The sequence below is a fragment of the Abramis brama genome (assembly GCF_963993115.1).
Source record: "Abramis brama genome assembly, chromosome: 10".
Taxonomy (NCBI): Eukaryota; Metazoa; Chordata; class Actinopteri; order Cypriniformes; family Leuciscidae; genus Abramis; species Abramis brama.
Window position 1 is genome coordinate 18,639,918 of NC_139972.1, and position 22,942 is coordinate 18,662,859.

The 22,942-nt window shown below is 37.3% G+C and overlaps 1 protein-coding gene across 2 annotated transcripts in view; it reads left to right on the top strand.

Annotated features, from left to right (window-relative positions):
* grik4 (glutamate receptor, ionotropic, kainate 4) overlaps window positions 1-22,942 on the top strand; it is a 397,525-nt gene that overhangs the window by 167,292 nt on the left and 207,291 nt on the right. The window lies entirely within an intron of this gene.

Genomic DNA, 22,942 nt, shown 5'->3' on the forward strand with positions numbered 1-22,942 from the left:
ATATATCACGGCTCAATATTTTTCTAATGGCCCAGTCAGACCAGTTCAGATTTTTACATGCCCTGTCAAAATGCACAAAAAGTTATTGTTTTTGTTGTTTTTGACCCATGTAACCTTGTAAACAGTGCTTTAAGATTTTCAGGTAGGTATAACAGGTAGGATATATACAGAAATTGAATAGCCATCAAACACTTCAGTCTTCACTACATAAATTATAAATTAAATATAGATTAATCCTTAATAAAGCTACAAAAGTTATTCAGTCAAGAGCAATGAATGATTTTCTCTTTTTCTTTTGTTCTTTTATTATCCTTCATGACAAACAAATGTGCAGCAGGTTTATCAGGTTGCTGTCACTATAAGACCTGCCACACATGACATGGATCTGACACGCATGCCATTTTCTCTCAACTCTTTATGTTCATTTAAGATTTCATTCAACTCATTTAAGACGGGATACTTGACAAAACGGACATTTTGACATAATTTTGTCCGTTCAAGCGCTGTTTGAAGCGGCTTTCTGTGCGCAGGAGTTGTGTATATGTCACACAGACAGGAGATTCACAGACCGCACTGCGTTCTGTTTTGTGTTTTATCGTGCTTGAATGGTTTAAAATTTTCGATTTTTGACAGGTCAATTTTAAAATACACAAAAAAATAATACCTGTTGCAATTGTTCAAACATTAAGGATGTTGTGTACACCTAAATTCATTTAAAAAAATTTATTTAAGTGTTTTTAGTGTTTTTTCATCTAGATGAATTGTCCGTAGCCTTAAAAAATGTCATGTGGTGCGACTGTGATTTATCTTAAAATGAATTAATTTCCTTAACATGCTTAAACATTTTTTTTTACAAGTTCTTAGTAATTAAAGTGTTTAGAAACCAAGTTTTGCATTTCTTTTGAGTTTTTGTAAATAATGATCTCGTTTTTTGTTCTATAATTTCTGAGTTGCCTTCTTAAATTTAGTTAACAGACTTACTTTTCCTGTAAATCACATAAAACTGATATAAATGTTTTAAAAATAGCATTTACTAAAGCATACTGTATCAGTGATTCATATTTCAGCCACAGAAATAAGATATTTTATTTTACATTTAATACAGTGATTGCTTTTATTGGTCGCACCACATGATAAGTGGTCGCTCCAAATGACACGAAGACCTTATATAGTTAAAAATCTATTTAAAGAGATCAATGAACAATACATTTTATACAAAAAAAAATTGATTTAAACCAGATTTCATACAAATTTCACAGAATTTTCCTGAACATAAACTTTTTTTTTATTTTATAAAAATCACATCACAAACACAAGTGCACCATTTCTTTTAACTTGACTTAGAATTTCTTTCTAACAAATAATAATGTTATAGATATAAATTATTTCATAAAATTATTGTATACAGGTAACATTTGGGGTCAATAGTTTTTTAAGTAATTAATACTTTTATTAATCAAGGACACATTCAGTTGATAAAAAGTGACAGTAAAGATATTTAGGCTATAATGTTACGAAAGATTCTATTTCAAATAAATGCTGTTCTTTTGAACTTTCTATTCATCAAATAATCCTGACATATAAAATTGATCACAGTTTCCACAAAAATATGAACATTGATAATAATCAGAAGTGTTTCTTGAGCAGCAAATCATTAGTGACCCTGGATCACAAAAAACAGTCACAAGTCGCACAGGATATATTTGTGGCAATAGCCAACAATACATTGTATGGGTCAAAATTATCGATTTTTCTTTTATTCCAAAAATCATTAGGATATTAAATAAAGATCATGTTTCATATTTTGTAAATGTCCTACCATAAATATATAAAATATTTATTTTTGATGAGTGAATATAGCAATATCGCAAACATAAATGGACAACTTTAAAGGCGATTTTCTCAATGTTTCGATTTTTTTGCACCCTCAGATTCCAGATTTTCAGTTGTATCGGCCAAATATTGTTCTATCTTAACAAACCATACATCAATGGAAAGCTTATTTTTTTCAGCTTTCATATGTATAAATCTCAATTTAAAAAAAATTGACCCATGTGACTGGTTTTGTGGTCCAGGGTTACATATTAGAATGATTTCTGAAGGATCATGTGACACTGAAGACTGGATTAAAGATGCTGAAGATTAAATTTAGCTTTGATCACAGGAATAAATTACAGTTTACTATATGTTCACATAGAAAACAGATATTTTATACTGTAATAATATTTCACTCTTCTCCTATCAAGGTACTCCGCTCTTGCTGCAGGGTCAGAATTTTTTCGTTTGGCAGTGGCATCTGGTAAAATAGATTCAAATAGTTTTAAATAAATAAATAGGCAATAATAAATACACTACTAATAAATGCATAATTACTAAACTGAAATTACATGCTCTAATTTTTTGTTGTTGCATTTTTCTCATATTGTACAAAGAGTAAACAAACTTGAAATATATGAAGAAAATATCCCAAATTGCATAAAAATCTATTCCAAATGATACTAAATTAAAGTATTTTTTGTATATAAACTGTCAATTGAATATAAAAGCATAAAACTGCCAATCTAGGACATATATCTATCATGGAAAACAGTCTGCAGTGGTCGCACCACATGATATTTGGTCGCACCACATGATATTTTCAAATTCATTCAAAATTTACAGGCACAGAATTGGCCACCTAAACAAAACAAGCTAGCTTCCCAAAAAAAGGTCACTATGAAATTTATAATACAAATATATATTTGTAGAAATAACTTTAATATTATTATTTTTTTGAGGTCATACCACATGACATCCAAATGTGGCAACTACATACCAACCATTACAGAGGTTTATTTTTTTTCCAATTTGAGAGAATCACAAACCTGCTTGCTGCTTCCATGGGTCCTTGGTAAATTGGTATATGATGTAACGTCCTGTGTTTGAATAGTTTTCAACATAAAAGTCCCAAAATGGTAGTTCTTTGATGGTCACACCACATGATATTTCATAAAATGGACATCATCGGACAAAGTTTGTTTGTATATTATGATGGAAATATAAATACAAATGCTTTGAATTTTTTGAAAGGATTACAAAACATTTTGGAAATCATGCCAAATAGTGCAGAAAATAAATTTGAATAAATTCAGAGTAATTTCAAAGACGTTTTCAAAACAGAAGTTATGGCCGGACGGTCGCACCACATGATGTTTTGACACTTTAAATAACAAAAAAAAATAACAAATAAGTAAAGGTTTTTGATTAGTTAAAGTGAGTACATTCATGGGAGAGGTACTTCAAATATGCAGTATCTTTTTATGCATTTAAACCCGTTTTTGCCTGAAAAAATGCAATCGGACAGAAAATGTAGGCGTCACGTCATTGACCCATATACAAAAATATATATGTTTGTATTGAACATTTATGGAGCGACATATTTTGTGTGAAAAACAAAACAATCACTTTGGCAAAGTTTGCACTATTTTCTGTTTTATTCTGATAAAAAATAATACATTTTTGTTCAATAAATATACTGTCATTAAAATGTTAATATAAAAATATATTTTAAAAATACATACATAAAATTATTTTAAAAAGTAAAGATTCTGAAAGCATTGAAGGAGATCCCATAATAATCTAATTTAGATTTTCAATAGTAACATTAAATCATATTTGTATATGATATGATTAATATAATATTTTTTAATATGATGGTTTCATTATAAATATGGTGATTATCTCTAAATATTTCTTAATATTTTATATTTACCATCTGAATCTAACCATGTCATGTCAACAAATGGAAAAGTCAGCCAGATATTTATTATTTTGTTTATTATTGTGCCTTTAGCCCCAACAGCAGGAGCGCCTTTTACCCCAAATACCATAATTTTACATAAAATCATTAACAAGACCTTTGTCTCAAAATATATTCAATAATTTAAGTGATTCTCATTTGCTACTTAAATCTACTTTAAAAGTAGTGCAGAATCAACTTGTGGTTTAGAGGAAAAACAAATCAAAGGAGCCTTTTACCCCATGGACCCTTTATTCCTGTTGTACCCTATAATTTTATATATACACAGTACCAATCAAAAGTTTGTTATTATGAGAAGTTTAAATATGTTTTCTGGCCACCACAGTCTAGTTAATCAATGGGAAGCACTGCAATCTATTTGTGACGGTCAATGCTGATATTGTGGCGGGCCGCCATAAATAAATCAATGTATGGGAAACACTGATATACACACACATACACATATACACATACACACCTTCTTTTTTCTTTCTTTTTTGCAGTCTGAGACGTTTTAAGTTTTACAGGCTGGGATCAAAATAGGATGTCTGATATCTGTCTCTCTTTTTCATTGAATTGCATTTATAAAGATGTAGCCTATTCCTCCCTCTCTGTTTCTTCCTTTCTCGCCAGTCTACACAACCTCCTACTTTCCAGACCTCAATTCATCACATTCTTGATAATTCAGGGGCTGCTGGGAAACTGCATTTACCCCGCTGCTATAAATCAGCTTTGGGGCATTAATTCACAATCAGCATATGTTAGTGCACTTTAGAGGAATTAAAGCGATGGAGAAAACACATAGAGGGTCTAAACACTGTTTCCTGAAAAATGAATCCATAAATATAGCTGTACGCCACCTACTAGGAAATCACTTAATTGACATATTAAAGGGCATTAAAGGGATATATTTGTTTAATTTATAAGTAAGGCCGTTTTAACCAAAAGCTGTTTTTCACACAGCATAGTTCAGAGAAACAATAAATTAAACGCTTTCAGCTCACAGGCCTCATATTTACTGTAGTAATTTGTGTAATACTTATCTCTGTCCCCAGTGCGTTCATACAGTGTTAAGTTTATTCTTTAGTGTCTGAAATACACTGTACATTTTTTTTTTTTTGTCTAAGCTGTAAATAAAACAAATGATTGGAGTATGTTTTAGTATTTTTAAGGAAATACTATTTCAGTCTTTCTACAGTATTTGATGTTTAATTCAGTGTTTAATAATTGCCAGTTCTTTGTAACTATTTGTGGAATTTCTGAGTGAAATTTGTTTCCACACCACATTTTTTTAGTGTACTGTTTTAAAAAGGATTTTTTTTTAACATATGGTATAATTGCCCTAATTGACATTCATTCCCCATTAGCTTAGTTTTTTATTTAATTTCACTCACCCTGGAGTTTCACCCTTCCAGGGCAGGACACTCGCTAGAGAGGGTCGAGGGGCTTTGCGAGGCTGTGTCTGTCTGCTAGTAGATATTAATGTGTGCAATTTGGATGTGTGCATCACGGGAGAGCTGCAGGCAGAGAAAAGTTGCTTTTATGGCCCAGGCTTTGCTCAGCACAAGCAAATACCCCCAGGATTTCAGGGCATGGCACATAATTGTAGCATTAAGAGCCGGTGAGGTCCGGTGGCTCATTAGGCCTACTGTAGAGACAGCCGTAGGGGCCTTCGGGAGGCAGGACGGCGCGTAGAATCAGCATGGCAGCCGGAACAGGTGGATGGTGCAACGCAAAGAGGCCGCTTTCATTCTGCTGAACCCTGCCGGAGGAGTGGGTAGCTCATCTCTGCAGTTTCTCATTAGTTAGCTACGAAGGCAATGCTAACTCAGCCCAATGTCATCCGCCAACTCACCGCTGCCACAGATCCTTTGCTGAATGATCGACCGCATTCATATATGCACAGTGAGGTGAGAGCTGCTGAAAAAAACATTCACCCTGAGGATTGTGGGATATCGTGCTGTGAAACATGCCACAGCCATTTTGTGGAAACTTTGGACCACTGGAATTTGATTATGTAGTTGATCATTATTTTTATATATATATATATATATTAATATATTTTTATAATATATTTTTATATTATATATATATATATGAACACTTATATATATATATATATATATATATATATATATATATATATATATATATATATATATATAATTTTAATTTTGAAATATAAAATTAAATTTGATTTTAATATAATTTTGTTCAGTATATATATATATATATATATATATATATATATATATACACACACTGAACAAAATTATAAATGCAACACTTTTGTTTTTGCCCCCATTTTTCATGAGCTGAACTCAAAGATCTAAGACTTTTTCTATGTACACAAAAGGCCTATTTCTCTCAAATATTGTTCACAAATCTGTCTAAATCTGTGTTAGTGAGCACTTCTCCTTTGCCGAGATAATCCACAATAAAAGGCCACTCTAAAATGTGCAGTTTTACTGTATTTGGGGGGGGGGGGGAGTCTGGTGGGGTGTATGTGTGTGTATATATATATATATATATATATATATATGTATATGTATATACACACGCGCACACACATACTATTACGGTAAAACACACACTATTACGGTAAAAATCTTTGAACGGTAGTGTATAATGTTACAAAAGCTTTAGATAAAAGCTGTTCTTTTGAACTTTCTATTAATCAAAGAATCCTGAATCTTTTTTACACAGCACTTTTCTATAATTGATTATAAGAATAAATCTTTCTTGAGCAACAAATCAGCATATTACAATGATTTCTGAAGGATCATGTGACGCTGAAGACTGGAGTAACTGCTGAAAATTCAACTTTGCCAATACATAAATAAATGACATTTTAAAATATATTCAAACAGAAAACAATTATTTTAAATTGTAATAATACTTCACAATATACTGTCTTTGCTGTTTTTTGATGAAATAAAAGAGCTGGTACTAAAGTAAGCAGGAGGGTGGACCTCCAGGAACTGGATTAAGCACCCTGCCGCCCCTGCAACTGATCACAGTGCTGTTTGTGAGCTTGCGAACATCACATAAACATATTACACCAGGCCTGGTCATGTGGAAGTAAATAAAGGCAACGGCTATATGGTGCACTCACCCTTTTAATGAGCCTTTCTGTGTAGTATCACTAATGTGTGTTTATAAAGACAAAAAGGCTTTTCTTGTCATTTTTTTCAAGACCTTTTGCTAGACAGTGTTATGTATCGGTTTTGTGTTTTTAGCTTGTTAATATCAATCTCAGCTCCCAAAAGAAAACTAGAAAGAGATGTTTTCATTGTGCTCGCTTTGGTATAGCTTCATTTCTTTTTCTTCAGTCTGGTGCTCTCTGTCATTCTCATCTATCCTCATATATGTGGTAGCTTGCTGAGGATCCCACTGGTGTTTTCTCTTCATTTGGCCCACAGATCAAAACACCCCACCAATCATTGGACAACTGTAGGTGTGGGTGCTGGAATTCATTATGGAGATTTTAAAAAGTATTATCTCCGCTCATTATAAAACTGACCTGTTGTTTCTTCCGAATCTTGTTACACTGAAACTTACAATGGCACACTCTTTCTGAAAAGAAAATAATATTTTGATATGGTTAATTTAGACCTGAACTTCAAATGAAGCTTTAAAACTTTTTTTTTTTAGGCCATTAAAATCAAGGCCATTATGCAGGTAGTTTGTGCTCTATAAAAGTAATAATTAGGATCATATCTATCACAAGTGTTTGTTTTTTCCCTTTTTTCTATTTCATCCTCATTAGTGAATTATATAGTATATATAATATTTCTATATATATAAATTGTGTGGGCTTATGCAAACCATTGGCTTTGAATCACAACTGTCTTGTGCTTTGCTATGAAGAGCTCAGAATAGATTTACTGTAAACTTCATTCAAAGGCATTAGCAATTACAGTTTGACAGTCTTTTTTTATAATCACTGCATAAAGTACCTTTTTAAGATTCTTCAAAACCCTCCTTCTGAAAGGAGCAGGTTTCTTTGATTGGTCAGTCGACCTCAGTCTGTTGTGATTAGAACGTGTGTCTGAAATATAACGTGCCTTACCATAACAGACGAGTTTCAGCTCCGGAGGCTTCCAGACAAAAAAACTCATGACAATATTTCAACTGTGGAAAATGATAAGTGATCTAGGAGCTTTTTACAGCAAATGCCAATGAAAACACGGTAAGTCAATCCTTCATAGCCTCGGTTTCATACCTACCATGGTGCTGCTCTGAATAAGGTCTATGCCAGTTTTTCTGTATCAGTTTGAGCCTGAGTTATACAGTATAATGACAGTCAAGATGAACTACTGTAGTTGATCAACCTGAACCACCTTCACAAGCACGACTTGTGGAAGTTTCACAGTGGTAATTCTTTCAGATGTGATGTTAAAACGATGTAATTTAGAACATCTGAGCTGCATTGAACTTCCATGGTTCAGAAAGCAGTAGGTAGAAACATGGTAAGGACACAACAAAAGGTTGTGATTGTATTTGGCTGAGGAATAGTGTTAAAAATACATTTTAAACAGTGTTTCCTAAATGTGTCCACATTAGGAAGGCTAAAAAAAGGCAGTTTTGATTCTGGGTGGAAAAAAACAGCATCTCTTGGACATGGCGACAACACACTACTAAGGCACCTTATCATGGCCTCACCCCCTTTTTTGCATATGCCTTGGGAGGGAATTATTTGAATGAGGAATATTGTGGCTTGTACATTCCCCAGAAAACAATTCAAGACTACAATAAAGGTGTTTCAGGGAGTTTAGAAACAGTGCTTACTGATATGGAGAAAAATGCCCTTTGGAGTGGACTTTGTGCTTTGCAGACCCTATTCATTCTCAAACAGCAACATTACACACTTAAGAAAGTTGAAATTAACCATTAATACAGACTAGGGCTGTCACGATGTTAGATTTTTCACACCACGGTTATTGTGGCCAAAAGATTTCACGATATCGATATATCGCGATATCTATAGAATCTATGGGGCGGGGGGTAGTAGTTATCAGTCAAATTAATTTTTACTTTGTTTATATAGTTTTTCTTTTTTACCCAACAAACATAAGGATACTGATAAACACAAGGCACATGCATTTTTACTTCTTGCATACTCAATCTATGGCAAATTTTTGTGAAGGAAGACAAGCATGTGAAGTTTATCTGGTTTTAAACTGAAGCCAAACACTGTCTGAAGGTTTCCTGAAGAACTGAAAAGCTCTTAAACCTATTGCCAATAAAGTCATGCAGATAGCAGATTTGAAAAAAAAAAAAATCAAATGCAAATACAAATACAAAAATAAGATGAGTAAAGAAAACAGGGTTCTTAATTTTAATAATCACCCTTTATTAAATATATGAACACAGAAAGCCCCTGTTAACAGTTAATGTCACGTTTCCCATTCCATGACTAGTAAAATAATAGCCGCGTCGCGTATGACAACTCGAGGTATCGCACACCGGACGCGCACTTTCTCAGTTTATGGCCAGCAATATCATTATGTTTAAGGACATTATGGAATTGAGATAATGTCTGTACTAGGTTATGATTATACTGTACAATTAAATACAATAGTTGCTGAGTCTGTCATCTGAACACTTTACCTCAGAGGGTCCGTTAACTGAATGCATTGAGAATATCACCTGAAAATCCGATAACATCAGCAATTTTCATTCAAGCAGCTGATTTCTGTAAATAAATGTAAAATTAAATGTATATTGCAGCACAGGGTGAAATCATTTAGGATGATTTGAGACAAATATAATGTAAATTTATTTAATATAAAACGATGTAAATGGCGCTCTGTGTCGCGGCAGGATTTTGAACAAGGTCCTGAGCCGTTGCTGGGCGCCGCCGGTGTGTGTACACCATACACTGTTAGGGCCTGCTCACATATCGCGTCTTTTGCGCGCGCAAGTTCGTTATTTCAAATGTAGCCGCGCGGTATGCGCGCTCATAATGGAAGCGACGCGGTCGCGGTGCGACGCGCTCGTTTTTTCCAAGCGCGTCCGCGCCGCATCGAGATAAAAACATCTCAACTTTTCAGAATGCCGCAAGCGCACCGCAGGTCACGTGACAAGAACCAAGCTTAGCAACGACAGACGCCTCCGAAGCGCAACCACCTCGAGCGCTTTGGAAAAAGGAGAACGCGGCGCGCCTAGCGTTTTCGACGCGTTTTTATGCGCGATATGTGAGCGCCGCCTTAAGGTTGGTAAAAGGTGTACACTCATACAGAATGTGTTCTAATTTTAAATACGTGGCGCTGCGCTTCTCGTCCGGTGTGCGACCATCTTTAATGTGCTGTTTTCTTTGATGAAGTCGAAGAACTCTTTTCTTATTACTGGCGAGCTTACTTTTTTAGGTTGTGGACAGAGTGTTTCACTCTAGCTACGCGAGCGCGGACGAGCGCTGCGTCGTCTTCTTATTTGACAGGTGTTCGCGGGTGCAATACTGCCACTTGAGAGGTCAACCAGGTACTGGCGCTGTAGTATTTACGTGTCATGTTATCATAAGAGTCCTATTCATTTTAAACATTGTGGTTATTATCGCCAATACCGGTATATTGTCACACTCTAAATGAACACGATGTCGATATTTCATGCTTTGAATATCACGATTATCGTCAACACCGGTATATTGCGACACCCCTAATACAGACACTGCATCATTATGTCCAACATGTTTTTTTCACTGATGCCACAGAACAAACTTTTTGGTGACGTTCTTGTGCGTTCAACTCATAAATATGACTTGAACCCAATGATTTTTACTATTATTAAAGTACTTCCACACTATGAAAGCTTATTTCCACCACTGAATAAAAATAATACAGGTAATTGTGACTTTTTAATCTCACAATTTTGAATTTTTTTTCTCAGAATAAACTCCTTTTCTCCCCTCAGAACTGGACTTTATAACTAGTAATTGCGAGTTTATATCTCGCAACTGTGAGGTATAATGTCAGAATTAAGATAAGTCTCAATTATTATTTTTTTATTTTTTATTCTGTGGCAGAAACAAGCTTCTATATTCACACAGAGGGTTGTCAATTTATAAAATATTTGGGGGTTTATTTTCCAGCAAAAATACCTATAAATATTGTGATATAAACAGCTACTGTTACCCATTGTAATTTATCGTAAGGTGTGAGATTTAAGCATGTGATAACATCCAGCAGAGAGAGTTGCCTTTATCGTAGGAGTTATTTGTTGGACTTGTCGGGGGACTCTTCAAGATGGAGTGCTACACTTAAATGCAGTTAAAAACCCTGTTATTACAGGCGCTGCATCAGAGCCCTGTCAGGCTTAAATCAGGGTCCTGCCCCGTGATGGGAGGCAGTGGAGAGAGGGACGAGGGAGCAGGGGCACTGAACCTGTGCATCTCTCACTGTGGAGATGGCTATTGATTTGCAGGTTTTTCCTCCAGTGGTCCCTGTGTCATTTGTGGTTAAGCCGCTTGTCCACCAGCGTCCGATCAATTTTTGTTCCGACGCGATGCCTGTGACGTTTTCGCTGCTTGGGGGCGGGGTTTGTGGGCTGGACATTGTACGGACATCATTTGTGAAGTTTTGGAGGGATAATTTCTGTATAAATACTTTTTTATCATTTATTTATCATTTCGCAATGGATTTCGCAATGGATTTCGCAATGGATCGACGACGACGACTCATCGCTATCAGGAACCGGGTGGTCAGCATTACGGTGTTGTACCTGCGTTGGAAGAGGGGAAGACGGCAGTTCTGGGTCCATCCCATCCTGCTTGGTAGGCAGTAGAGTGGAGAATATCACCGTCTCGTCCAGGAGCTGCGACTAGATGATGACCGGTTTCAGCAGTACTTCAGGCTGTCGAGGGAGCTCGACAATCTGGACAACATCCCTCCAGGCATCATTTTTTACCTGGACATTTCTATATATGTCCAGGCTGGAATCATATATTACTGGAAAGTTTGAGACAGCAATAATCAATTTTTCCTCCATTTTCGCGCCGGGAAAAATGTACTTTAAATATGAAACCATAGCAACGCCCATACACAAATTCTCGACGCCGAGTTTCCATTGGCTGCTGCCCCCGCGTTTTGACGCTCTCATTTGCATAAAGTATCCACCGAGATACTTTTTTGCAGCGCCGCTGTTGACCAAATCGACGCGACGCGACCCATCATGCTTTGCGGGGGCGTTTTTGCTGCCTGACGTAGTTCCATAGGAAATGAATGGGCTTTGGCGTCGTGTCAGAAATCGAGACGCTGGTGGACAAGCGGCTTTAGTCTCTCACATGGGCAGGTAACTGCAACGCAATGGAGAAGATGAGCAGATTCTACACTGAATAGTGCTGCTTCTGTCTGCCACACATGACTCCTCCTTTTAGCCAAGTCACTCAAGCTTTTGTTTATTCAGAGATGATGAAGTTGGTTGACTAGCTGCTTATTAATCAAGGAATTGGAAATCTGACAGATATTCAACTAAAGAACAGACTAAATAACTAAGACTTTTTCCCCCACAAAATGTTCATTCTTTCTAGAAACATATTATACGCAATAATGGGAACATTGCTTAAATCAGGTGATCTGAGGTCTGACAGTAATTGTCTTGAAATGTATTGTTGAAGTAAAGTGTTCCTGTGGTTGTGCTTTAAAGAATTGTAAATTGATTTTAGAGACAGTTTTTGTGATCTTGCAAATGTTGCATCAAATGAGGTCTTTTGAAATTCAACTGGTTTATTGTGACATCTTTGGAGAGAATGTTAATGCACTGTCAGTCAGCATACATCTTTCCATAATGCTTTTGAAATATCCAGTGTAAACCTCCAAATTATGATGATGGTAATGATGATATTATTAATATAATAAATTACACATTCTTATTATATTAACTATAGTAGTTATAGTTATTTTAAAAGTAACTTTCTTTTAAAAGTAAGTCTTTTAGATTTTAATCTCAACATTAAATAGTACCTAACATCATTATTACGGAGTGTCTATTTATTTCTATTTACTTGTTGGTAGAGGCTATTTACATGAACTGATGTCTGGATACTGACGTCTGGTTGGACCAGACAAAATTTCGGAAGACGCTTGATTGTCAACAGCGTTGACAATCCTGCGGCCGCCTCCGCCCCTGCTCAGCCTAAGCAGCAGCAGCCTCCACCCAGGCAGCAAGTGGCCGGTCGCAAGAGGAGCGCCCAGCCCGTCCAGGCCCCCACTAAATCTGGTGGCAAGCGGCCCTGAGACGGGCGACCCAGCGATGGAGGAAGTTGCTCTTCGGGAGATAGTGTCCGCACCTCTCCCTCCCCCGGAGGAGGACCGGGTGGAGAATCTTTTGTTCTGTTTTGTTTCTGTTCTGTTGCTGGCTCCTCGGAGTCCAGCGGTACCCACATTTTCAATAAAAGAGCAATTTCTTCCATCTCTGGGTCACAAGAGGGCGCGGATTTCAGTGAGCGATGCTCCCATGCCGCTTGTATGGTGTCTGGGAACCTGGCTAGCGCTTCCCAGCCCGTCTCGATGGCTCATCCGTACCATCAGACTCGGCTATGCGATTCAGTTCGCCCGGCGCCCTCCCAAGTTCAGGGGCATCCACTTCACCTCAGGGACGCGGGAAGTGGGGGTGCTGGGGGTGCTGCAGCACCCCCTGTTTTCACAGAATTGTAAATGCAACGCATATGTTTGTTCATTAAAATTTATTCATTTTTAGCATTTAGTCATTTATTTGTAATAAACACTTTAAGTGGGCTATTTAAAAATTGTTATTTATATGTTAAATAATGTTTTTAAAACATAAGCGCAGAGTGTTACGTATAGGCTAATATTGTGTGTGTGTCGAAAGAATTTGTCCGCAGCTGCTAAAAAATAAAATAAAATAAAAAGTCAAAAACCCCACTGTTAGTGTTTTGTAAGGAACAGGCAAATATGTAAAATATAGTAGGAGACATTTTAATTGTTTACTAATAAAACAGTTATTTTTTATGTCAGTGTCGGCTATAAGATGAAGTTGATGACTCGCGATCTTCACAGCGCCAGAGAGAAATGCACATTTCATACGAATTACATAAGCAGCGCAGTCTGTTTTCTTTCGTTTTAAATTGTTCTGCTTAAAAGTAGACATTTCAAGTAGACATCTATATGTCTCAGGTCTGTGAGGCAATAGGCTACCTTATAGGCCTACGTTGAGTTTCGGTTCATTTATGAGACGAGCTCCAGGTTCGCCAGCACCTCCGTGTCCTGATTATCTATTTTCTAATAGCCTATACTTCTTATTTATTAAACCCAGACAATTGGTTGATGAAACATCGATTAAAATTAAAATACAATTAATACAAAATTAAATTAAATTTAAAGACAGGCTTTGTGCTTTCAGTTTGAGGTCTCTGTGAAAGTTTTAAAACATTCGTTTAGTGCCGCTTTAGAGCGCTCACGTCCGTAACGGAGAACTGTCTGTAACAATTTATTTATTTTTTTATTTTTTGTGAAATAAATTTCTACAAAAATGCGACTTAGTCCAGTGCGACTTAGGCTATATATATGTTTTTTCTTAGTGGCGCATTTTTTGACTGATATGCGACTCCGGAGCGACTTATAAAATAGGCTACGGTAAGTTATTTATTCTTTTTGTGCAAATGTCCCATAAAGTCCCATCTTTTAAGGATTAATTTATGTCCCGTTGACCGGTCCATTGCATTACGAATAAAAGCAGAATCAAGAAAGTCAAAAATGTGATGTGCAGTCAGGTTTGAGTGTGTGCGCTATTTGAACAAGTGTTCTCACTAATAAGCTTGTTGTGATTCGCGGAGATTTGACGAGTTTTATAGGCTTGATATTGTTTCTTATTCAAAAGTGGTGACGCCCCCAAAAAAAATCAGCACCCCCAACCTAAAACCTCTTCCCGCGCCCCTGCTTCACCTCTGTGCGGAGTTGTGATGCCCCTGTCTTGCGGGCAGAGATCAATATCCTACTATACTAAGGACCTGCTTTCTCAGAGACGGGGCACTCTGGCACCTACGTCCATACTTCTGGAAACTCCATGTCGGGTCCCTGGACGGGACGCGGAGGTTCTAAGTGATCTACCCCAAGCAGTGGTAGACACCATCACTTTTGCTAGAGCCCCCTCAACGAGGCGCCTCTATGCTCTGAAGTGGAACCTATTCGTTGAATGGTGTTCTTCCCACCGGGAAGACCCCTGAAGATGTCCGATCAGAGTCGTGCTTTCCTTCCTGCAAGATGGGTTGGAGGGAAGGCTGTCTCCCTTCACCCTCAAAGTGTATGTTGCCGCTATTGCCGCACATCACGATGCAGTTGAAGGTAAGTCGTTGGGAAAGCAGGACCTGATCGTCAGGTTCCTGAGGGGAGCGAGGAGACTGAATCCGCCTCACCCCCCCTCTATACCCTCTTGGGATCTGTCTCTGGTGCTCAGCGCACTGCAGAGACCTCCCTTTGAACCACTGCAGTCAGCTGCGTTAAAGACCTTGTCACTAAAGACAGTGCTCCTGACTACCCTGGCTTCCATCAAGAGGGTAGGGGACCTGCAAGCATTTTCGGTCAACGAATCATGCCTAGAATTCGGGCCGGCCAACTCTCACGTTATCCTGAGACCCCGGCTTGGATATGTGCCTATGGTTCCTACCACTCCCTTAACCCTCTGAGGTCTGAGCTGTTTTCTGGGCCCTGGAGGTGTTCTGACATGCTCTGACATTTCTGGTTATTTCTGTTACTTGTGACATTTTCATGGCTAAAGTCTAATTACACTGTATTCAGCACAAACTCTGCTACAATAATATATCAGCAGCATGTATGTAAAAGTTTGTAGTTTTGAGATAATGACATTTATGCGTGGTTTTTGAAAATACAAAAAAAAATTCTCACTGAAATAAGGCCATGAAACCCATACTGATTATTTCTTCACAAGACTTTTGAAAATTGTATGACGTAGCCTAGAATATTTGCTGCAAAACTATGTGAAAATCACCCTGACTGCTCATTCAGATAAGACAATATATTGATTTAAAAATTTTACGACGTGTTTTGTGTGAAAAAGCCTTATGCGAGAGCTCATTAATATGTAAGCTTTTCTCACCTGAGAAAGACAAAGAACCTCCCCTAACGGCCCTATTAGGAGCTATCAGGCCCCTATCATTCTGAGCAACCTTGCACAATACTGTAAATGAGGAGATTTAAAAAATAATGGCTTTTAAATTGTTTGGATTTATTTACAACACAACATAATCCAAAGATACACAACAAATGCCAAAAAAGCACTTCAAAGACAGAGACCTTTGTGCCATTCCTAAAAACATTGTACATACCTTTCATTTCCAAGATTTTCACTTTACCATGTTCACGTACTGAGACTCATGTGAATGTTGAAGTCCTCAGTGGCATCTGGGACCTGAAAAAAAAAAAGTGAACATACTGATATCAAGAGAAAGGCCTGCATGATTTTGGAAATAAATATTAGATTTTTCTGGTTAAAATTGCTTTTTAAAATTCCTTTTTAAAATTCACAGAATACACACACACACACACGTTTCCAACGATATATAATATAATGAACACCAGGTTTGTTGTGCCTTGTAGGCATAAGGTATATGCGCAGTGCGGATAAAATAATAATAACAATAAATAACCTATAGCAGCCTATAAATCTTCCAAAAGAAGCTAGAGAAAAATATATTGATTATCATGTTACTTCAAATGTTTCCATCCGTTATGATGATATGAAATGAGATAATAATAAAAACATGAAGCCGTTTGGTGCGTTTTGCTTTCATCCAAAATATGATACATTCAAACGCGATCGCTTGCAAAATATGATGCATTCAAACGCGATCGCTTGCAAAATATGATACATTCAAACGCGATCACTCTCAAATATAAAACATTATGGTTACCATAAACATATCTATGTTTGAGCAGATATCCACAAACACAGTAAACACATATGATACATTCAAACGCGATCGCTTGCAAAATATGATACATTCAAACGCGATCGCTTGCAAAATATGATACATTCAAACGCGATCACTCTCAAATATAAAACATTATGGTTACCATAAACATATCTATGTTTGAGCAGATATCCACAAACACAGTAAACACGGGTCTAAATATTATAATATTCCCCATATATCTAGCAACAGTTCAGCTGCAACGTGACATTTATGCAACAATAACAAACTAGGCTATGTAAGAATTTCTTACCTTATCTTTCTTGTCTTCAAATCGCGTTCTTCTTCTTCTGAGGTAGCCTAAATCCAATGTAAGCTCAGGCACGTCTTTCAAACTCGACGAAAAGTGAAGTGAAGTGTTTTGTTGTTGAGGTAACGAGCGCGTTCGCGTTCCATGTGGAGATTTGCATGTGAATATCTTTTGCGCGAGTAGGCGTGGCCAAATTAACTGTAATGAGCAAGCGTTTGAGAAGCTGGACATCTTGTTGGTTTTATACAAATTACTTAAACAGAGAATATTTGTTTTCGTTTTGAATCCGATCATTTAAAAGTACACACTTAAATGTTTATAAAGGTATATGGCTCATAAATGTGTGACAAGTATTCGCTGAGTTTTGTTTCAGTTTATAGACGTGCTCAAGAAAAAAAAGTTCACCGCGACAGAGAGGCAGAACGCACACCCTGTTTATTTTCTTTATTTTACAAAAGCACAATGTTTTGATTTGATTGTAAGTGGACACATACAAAAGGAGAAATATCACAGATTCTTTTTTTATATTTCTTTTTTCTGTATGACCATAAATGATGGAGTAATTTAAGTTTATAGTGCTACAATGTGGAGAAAATCCGGCAAAACGCGTCGGCGCGTTTGTCGACCTCAGAGGGTTAAGGGATCAGGTAGTGAACCTGCAAGCTCTGCCTTCAGAGGAGGCAGACCCAGCCCTAGCTTTTCTCTGTCCCGTCCGCTCTTTGCAGTTATACATGGACAGAACGCAAAGCTTCAGGACCTCAGATCAGCTCTTTGTCTGTTACGGAGGCCAGCAGAAGGGAAAGGCTGTCTCCAAGCAGAGGATGGCCCACTGGATAGTGGATGCCATCGCCTTGGCTTACGATGCCCAAGGCGTGCCTTGCCCATTTGGGTTGCAAGCACACTCAACTAGAAATGTTGCTTCCTCCTGGGCGCTGGCTCAAGGCGCCTCGCTGACAGATATATGTAGAGCTGCGGGCTGGGCGACACCTAACACGTTCGCTAGATTCTATAGCCTCCGTGTAGAGCCGGTATCTTCCCGTATACTCGCCCTCAGTGGCCAGTAGCGCGAGGGACCCGTTTCGTGACGGCTTGCAACGCCATTCCCGCCCCCATGGGCCGGATACGTGCATCTATTGCTCCAGTAGTGTTCACCAGAAATGGCTAAACCTGCGAGTTCCTCCGTCATCCTTGCGGCAGTCAGACGTTGCGGAGCGTCTGACGCCAGGCCTGCACTCGTATGCATTGTGGAACCTGTGTTAGGCTGGGTGTCCATATGTAGCGGTCCCTGCAGCGACAGGGTAGGATGTGTGTATTCCTCCACGATCAGCTCCTCTGCCGACGAGCCCGTGTCTTTCCCTCGACAGAGCCCACTATGTCGTCTCTGTTGGTGTTCTTCCCCTCTATAACTAGGCTGGAACCACCCCAGAGACTGCTGTAAGAAATTATGTTCTGTTCCCAAAACCTTCCACTCCAATATATATATGTATATCAAAATGTACCTTCACTTAAAAGAGTTTAATTATCATATAGAGAAAATTACATTCAATCTCAGTAATCAGTAAATAGTATCACAGAGGGCAACCAACAACCATCTTGATTACAGGGACTTCAAATAGCTTGTCACCTTAAACCTTTGACCGTTCTGTTTTAACAGAAGATCAAAGATGTGATCACTTCAGATAGATTGTATTACCTAAACCTTTTGCTGTTCTGATTTCATTTACATTAAGAGTTGACCATTTGGGTTGATCACATCCTGAACAAATGGTAATCAATTGTAGAATGGGAATGGGTGTGGGACACAGAGAATCTTCTCAGACAATGGGGTGTCTCAACTTCATTAACATACAGACCACAGCTGTTACAATAAGAGCAACTTCATTGACATTAAGAGTTGTAAAATGTAACAGGATAAAAGGTTTGAGATTTGGATGTTCTGGGTTCATTCTGACGCCGGTGAACCCAAAGTGCTTAGTGTATCTTGCCACTGCTATGCTGTAATAAACTTAATTTTTTGAGATCTTCGACGTCCACATCATTTTTTCTTACACTGCCATATGTTGTACTACCCTGCTTGGCTAGTCCATATGTGTAACCGTCACAGTGCCTCCCTCCAGGGTAGGATGTGGCTTCCGCAACGTTCCCTTCCCCAAGGGCACGCTTTCCCAGCGTTATCCAATAAGTCACACTGAGTGGGTCACAGCAGTGACTGACCTTCTCTGCTTAGAGCTCCTACTCTCTGCTCAACACTGCGGTCAGACCAGGAGGCTCAAGTGGAGCGCTGGAAGGGCCAGCAACTGTGGCGTTTTGGTAGATATCCCCATTCGTCAGAATCACTTTTGACTCATGTCATAGTGGTTCGTATCCTTGTAGTTATTGGTTTCTAATATTTGTTGTTTGCTGAGCATGGTGACTTTTTGTAATCTCGTTGTTTACAATGACAATAAAGCTCTATTCTAAAATATTCACATATTCACAAGTGTCTAACATGTTTAATAATAAAGTGTTTATCGGTTAGGGTTATGGGTAGGTGTAGGGAGGGCTTTATTGTCCCAATAATCGGCATCCATTTTATAATTTTAATAAATATAAAAATTTACACTTATGTTATGATTAGGCCTACATACTGTTTAATGTGCAACAACAGTGAGGTGCAAATAGTATCTGGCACTATTTATAAGTATAAATAGCATCTAAATGCTATTTAGACTTATTGCAAAGAAAATACTGCTATTTTTACAGTGTAAATAGAATCAGTTGTTATTTAAACAGTGTAAATAGCATCTATTGCTAATAAAATATGCTGCCTAATTAAATATGCTGCCTAATTGTTCCATCCATCCATCCGTGTGTGTGTGTGTGTGTGTGTGTTTTTTTTTACTATTTAAGCTATACATGCTAAAAATGAGAAACTATAAGCTAGTTGACCTCACTTATCAGACATATGTCATAAGACTAGTTTGTTTTAAATAAAGAGTTATGCAACATGATATTCCATATGTTTGCAATGGTAATCTTGTATCTTGGAAAGTTCAGTTCTGCACACTTATTTTGAGACACAGCTTTAATGGAGTGCACCTTTCATATTTAAACTGTTTTATTTTCCATTAAAGTCAGATATCTGCAAAGACAGCCTTGTCCTTTATTGCAATACCTCTGCGGTGTGAATTTTTAAAGGGACTTTAGACACTGGAGTATCAGATCCCACCAGTAATGAAAAACATATTTGAGAGTGCATTTCATTTGCTTATCCAAAAGATCAAATCTCCAATAACTGGAGAAGACATTTCTAAAGTCTTGTCCTGAAGTGCTAATATGACATTGCAAAACTACATTGTGGTTTATTGGGGATACGATTATGAATACATGTCCTTAGTGACTTCAGATAAAGGATTATTTGCTCTGCCTCGCTGTCATTGGCCTTCTATCAGAGTTGAGTTAGGCACCTAATGTTCTCCACAGAAACACCCCATTCTTTGCTCAGGAGCCTGCAGAAGTGTCGACAGGTATTTTTTTAATTGTGTTCAGAGTTCTTTTGTCACTAGTGTTAATGTAGTTGTCGATTCCTCCCTAGTCATTTAAATAGGATGCTATTGTTTTTGCCATGTCAGCACAAGCTAAGCACCATCAGTCTGGCTAGAAGCCTCTGTAAAGTACTGGTAAGGATCTGTTCTAGACCGAAGATTCATTTGATTCAGTTCAAATTGACTTGAACTTGAAGAACTCATTTTTCTAAGATTGGTGTGAATGATTATACAAGAAAATGGACTGCTTACAAACAGTGCTTACAATGCATCACTGCAGCACTTGATTTTCTGAATTTACATGCATTTTAAGATATATGAGGAATATGAATGCATGTATTTGTGTGTATAGACAGATACAATATGTACTGTAATAGGATAAATAGTTAAGCTGAAATAGTAAAAACTGGACCAGCATGAAAAACTATTTTGAACATAATTTGAGCTAAAATAAAACTTTATATATATATATATATATATATATATATATATATATATATATATATATATATATATATATATATATATATATATTATATATATATTTTGCTTTCAGATTTTCAGACAACATTTCAGTCTTTCTGCACTTTCTGCACCATTACTCATTTTCCATGCCTTTCCAAATTCGGATTTAGGCTTCTGGCACTTGCCTAGTTATATGTTACCTAAGACAGTGCTGTGTTTTATTAGGAAGTGATTATATTATAAAGTGACAATGTTTACTCTGCAGCCTCTCTATATCAAAATAGGTCAACACATTTGTATGCATTTCTTTGTTCTGTTTCCTCTCTTTTTGACCCAGTTCTTGAAATTGAACTGAAAACTGAGAACTTCCTAAACCGCTGGAAGTTTAGCCATTTATCATGGAGGCTAAATAACCCCACAGATGGGTTGTATAGTTATTCATGTCGGACATGTTAACACCAGGCAGATATATCTTGCAAGGATATCGTTGATTTCTCTGATAGTAAAGTTTTAACCTGCGAGTGACCTTCTGGTATCATGGTGATTCAGTATGCATCGTGAAATACAATGTCTTTTATGGTTTTGATTTAGAATGTTGTGAACCTACTGACTTTAACAAGCTTTTTGTTTATGCCCTGCTAAAGCCGGAATAGGAATAGGAGCGTATAAGTTGTTGTTGTTGTTGTTTATCGGTTTTATATTTTAACTTTCCATTCTCTTACAGAAGAAACATATTTTCAAATGTATGCAAAAAATGATTTTTTTTTTTATATATTTTTATTTTTATTTTAAGATATATCATTCTATTGCACACTTACATACACACACCTTCTTGTTTTTTGTCATACTGTATGTGGTTTGTTGATTGAAATCATTAATTAATTTATATGTTGGATGTCATACTGGATTGCCTACAATTTGATTTGCAAATATATGGTATTGAGTCATACATCATTTTCTTCTGTCACAGGGTTTCTTCTGTTATCCATTCAGATCCAGGTTGGATCGGTGCTGTTTAGGTCTGAATTTTAAAGCTTTACCCTCAGTATGGCCCCTGTTTTATAATGTTTCAATCTGTATTTGCTTTGTGATGTTCAATATTAATGAAGATTCATAATAATTTTGATGTAGCCTAACACTGGCAGATATCCCAGAACTGCTTGGACAAACTTAAGTTTTAAAGTTTTATGGAAATAGGATAAATTCAGGTAAATTGGGCCACTTTATGCCATTCATCTCACTAACAAAAAATGTTCTGGTTGACTTGAATTCCCCCTGCTTCACCTAATACAATCACATTGTGCTTTTGTGTCTGTCACAGGCTGTCTCTTGTGATTCATGCCGTGATTGAGACTAAATGTAGCAGTTGTTATGATGCAGCTTTTTGGCTCTTAGTAAAGTAAAGTAGCCTAAATAACATACTGTTACAACAAACAAAAGCATTACTCATATAGCAAGACAGTCTGCAAGTGCAATATTGTTCTCTCCCAAATGGATTTATAAAATTACTATTTTTGACCTTGTAAGGGACTTTTTTTGGTCCCCATAAGGCACAGGTGTCAAACTCAGTTCCTGGAAGGCCACAGCCCTACAGAGTTTTGTTCCAACCCTGCTTCAATATACACATTCAAATAAGCCTGAAGGACTTGATTAGCTGATCAGGTGTGTTTAATTAGGGTTGAAGCTAAACTCTGCAGGGCTGTGGCCCTCCAGGAACTGAGTTTGACACCCCTGCCATAAGGAAAACAGCTTATGTTTTTTTGAAAATGTAAAAATGCAGAAAGTTTTTTGTGATGGGTAGGTTTAGGGTTAGGGGATAGATAAAAATCATTGTCTATGGAATGTCCCAATAAACCCAACGTGTGTGTGTGTGTGTGTGTGTGTGTGTGTGTGTGTGTGTGTGTGTGTGTGTGTGTGTGTGTGTGTGTGTGTGTGTGTATTTGCCGGTTTGACCTACATTATGAGGACCCAAAGTCCTT